The following is a 3,980-nucleotide window of genomic DNA, read 5'->3' as shown; positions in this document are numbered from 1 at the left end:
TTTAATTTAATGAGATACAACATACTTCTATTTAAGCCATCAAGATGGATGTTTCAATATTATTTGATACAAAATATTAATATTACCTAAATAAATAGGACTAAATTGAAGTTAGTTGAAATAAATAAATTAATATTATATAAAATTATATTTAATTAAAAAATAAATAAAATAAAATAAAATATAAATTAGAATTTTATTTTTAAAAAATATGAAATGCAACAAAAAAAAATTAAAAATCTATAAGTTTTTTAATTTTAAGAAGTCAACATAGAATTAGCCTATAACTTTAAGAGTTAAGCAACAAATCTTATAGTCTTTAGAAAGCTTCAATATTTCTTCGTAAATAGTAAAAATAGAGGTAAGACTAAGGCAATCTCAATCTTCTCAATGACTTTCTTATACTTTAATTTTAACCAAAATCTTGCACTTAAATTTTTTTAATATATATATATATATATATATATATATATATATCTATCTTATAATTATAATTCTTTTTAATTTACTTTCATCATTTTAAATTATAGATGAATAGAATGTCATATCATAAGTCTATCTAGATTTATGTTTTTTGTCAATTATACAACAAAAAAAAGTGCTACAAATCACAATTGCCATAGCCAAGCACAAAAATACTAAAAAATTAGTCCAAATTAGAATTAAAAAAAGAATTGTTATTAAACCAAAATATTTCCAATATCTTTACTTAAAACAATTGGCATATATACACTTATGAGTTGGTATTTGGCCTAAATTGTTTCTTTTCTACATTTACTACATACATAATTATCTTATACATTTTATAACAATCCATATTATACACTAAGTTACAATAGCAACTATGCACATCCAACATGCACTTAGATTAATACTTGCTAGTGACAACGACCATCATTTCTTCCTCTAACACTTATTCAAGGTTCAATTCATAAATATCTTCTCATTATTCAACTAAATATCCACTGACTAATTTCTGAATAAAATTTTGTTTCTTAATCTTTATATTCAAAAAAGATTCTCACAATTCCCAAGCTAACATTCTATTTAGGTTTTTACTTCCACCCAACCACTTCACTCTATCTGCAATCCACAATCTAGGTCCCCTTGGACCAGTTGCAGCTCAATTCCAAGATGGGTGTAAATCATATGGTTTCTACTGAGTTGTCACAGATGGCGGTAGTAGGGATTCCAGATGTGGCTAGAGTTGTTGGGGGAGGGGGTGCGAATTCTGGGCAGGCCTCAAGCATGTCATCGGACGTGTTGCGTTGCGTGTGAGCGGAGCTTTCTGGGGGCGGGTGTGGAATTGGAATCGTGCGGGAAGTGAGGGTGTGGTTCACCATGCCTTGAACACATTCCCATCCTCGGCGCTGTTTCCCTCGTGTTCTGCTCCCCCGTCTTTGAGCCGTCGTCTTGCGCTTTCGCGCAAGGTCAAGGAGCATGAAGATCGTTGACAGGAGTTCAGGAGTTGATTCGTGGGCTCGTTGACAGGGGTTCTGTTGCCGATCGGTAGCTCTCACACCGAAGTATTCCCAGTATTTCTGATGGCCCGTTCGTGATGGCCATCTCGAGCATGAGTGATCGCCGAAGTTGCACACAAGGGCCACGAACCTCATGCCGGATTTCTCGTGGACAGAAATCCAGTTGCAGCCTCCGGAGATGGGGTCGGGTGGGCGGAGAGGAAGTGGTTGCACGCTGGGGCAACGTGCAGGTTTGTTGATACGTGGGCGGCTTTGATGAACGATGCAGATCATCGGAGGGAGATTGGTGACGAGCCTGTTCTTGCGGGACGCCATTCAGCGAGGCATCGCGAGTTCCACGAGTGGGAGGGGGCGCATGACCCGGGTTGTTTAGAAGCTGTTGAAAGTCATGTTTTGCACACAAGGAGGGACGCAGCTCTGAGGTCCAACAATCAGACTCTGCAGGTCCTGGAGACATAGTCCAGTGCAAGACATGCTGAGGCAGCTGGTATGGAGTGTTGGCATCGCATCCTGATCGCTCGGGGCCGAAAACCGGTAACGACGAGGAAGCATGAGCGACAGGCGCAGTTGGAATGCATGGACAGCTGGTATGGAATGGAATGCATGGCTGTGGAGATAAAAAAAAAAAAAAAAGAAAGAAAAAAAAAGAGGGCAGGATTGGTATCGAGGAGAGTTGGTTTGAAGAGTTGCAAGACAGTAAGTTGCAGGGAATGAGTTGCCGAGTTGAGGGTTGATCGTGTCTTATTCCATATTCCATACGAGGAGAGTTGAGTGAAGTTGCCATGTTCCACTGACTGAGTGGTTGTTGTGGGTGATGAACGAGTGCAGTTCACAGTTGCGCAGCGTCAAGAATATTTTGATATAAAAGACGAGGTGATTCCTGGATCGGTTTTCAAACATCCGAAGGGGCGGTGGCGCAGTTGGCTAGCGCGTAGGTCTCATAGCTACGAGGAATCCTGAGGTCGAGAGTTCGAGCCTCTCTCGCCCCACGGAACCTTTTTCCCCTCCGGCTCTACTTCTATCTCCATCTCCCGATTTTGTCCTGCTCTGAATCGGTTCCAACGCACTTCTCGAAAGGGGGAAAAAAAAGATGAAGCACCAATTATGAGATAAAACATGGCAATCCACAATCTCTTTATTTTAACCTTTACCGTTATCATTATTACTCTTTTCTCAAATCACTAAAAATATCATCCTTGTTTTATGATTCTCATGTTCCAGTGGCCTCAACACCAAATTCTTGTATTTCAGTCATCTGAAGTTTCCTTTTTTTTGGTGCACCCATCCAGAATTGTACCAAAACATGTGAGACTTTGACGTTCTTTCTTGGCTTGAGTCAATTCTTTTCTTTGGTATTTCATTAAACTAATCTGACCACACCTATCAGTCTGCCCTTGGTGCATTGCAAGTCTGGATAAGTATGACCTTCTTCACCTATTTCTTGTATGACGCGCCAATGCAAAATTATTACACTGTTCACCAAGTCGAGGGAATCCTGTCCCAAACCAAAGCCAAGCGCGAGTGGTCCTGCACCAAACTTTGGGTTTGCAATGCCATTTTTCAAGGATGGTAGCAACACAGGGAGAACATTTCTTATTCCCAAGTTGAAATCCCATTTTTCAATGTAATTAGATCGAAACTACACTATGGGTTATGTGGGGAAAATGGACATCCAGGAATAGAAATGTGGACAATCAGGGAAGTGCACATGATTTCCCCCATGTCCGTTTTACCCACTTTGCTAGTGCAGTTTTGACCTGCGACTTGCAGTTGGGAAATGGAGATACTTCCCTTGTGCAAGCTCTTGGCACTACAATTTTTGCTTTGACCTTATCTTTGTAGGCTTGGACATTGATGTTTTTGTTGCCTTGGCCCAATAACAATTTCGAAGAGCTCGGAATGTACTTAATATATAATTTAATAAATTATATATTTATTAAATAAATTATATATTTATTAAAGAGCTCGGTATGTACTTAATATATAATTTATTAAGTAACATGGTGAGAGCCATGTTAGTAGATTTTAGTTGGTTGTAGGATATAATTTGATTATTACTTTGAAAAGAGGTTGTTGAAAAAAATTACTATAGAATTTGTATAACTTTAATTTCTTTTTGATAGTGGCTTTTAAGATTGGTTTTGGTTGATAGTAACTTCTAAATATTTAGAGTCACGTTTGTTAGACATTGGTGACATTTAAAAACTTATTTTGGTTCTTTTATTTGGTGTTTAGAGCATACATTATGTAAATCTTATAAGAAAAAGGATTGAAGAAGGATTTTGGTAGCAAAGGGAGGAATTAGGGCACCAATATAGATGAATGGAGATGAAAAATAAAAATCTCCATTCCTATTGGTCAAAAATCATGACCAATGGGCTTTGAGGAGGCTGCCCGAGGCCATATTAGGGATTAGGGTTAGTTTCTCGAGGCCATTCGAATTTTTGAGGCTAGGGTCAAAAGGTTTAGGTTTTTGGTTAAGGTTTTGGTGCAAGTTTT

At 38.3% G+C, this 3,980-nt stretch overlaps 1 non-coding gene across 1 annotated transcript; it reads left to right on the top strand.

Moving 5' to 3' along the window:
- Positions 1-2,386: 2,386 nt before the first annotated feature.
- TRNAM-CAU (transfer RNA methionine (anticodon CAU)) lies at positions 2,387-2,470 on the top strand. The gene is given in 2 exon segments: positions 2,387-2,424; positions 2,435-2,470. It is a non-coding gene; the product is annotated as a tRNA-Met (tRNA).
- Positions 2,471-3,980: the final 1,510 nt, after the last annotated feature.

This window comes from Physcomitrium patens, chromosome 4 (assembly GCF_059467195.1).
Source record: "Physcomitrium patens ecotype Gransden chromosome 4, ASM5946719v1, whole genome shotgun sequence".
In the NCBI taxonomy this organism is placed as follows: Eukaryota; Viridiplantae; Streptophyta; class Bryopsida; order Funariales; family Funariaceae; genus Physcomitrium; species Physcomitrium patens.
This window is presented reverse-complemented; position numbering and strand designations above follow the sequence as displayed.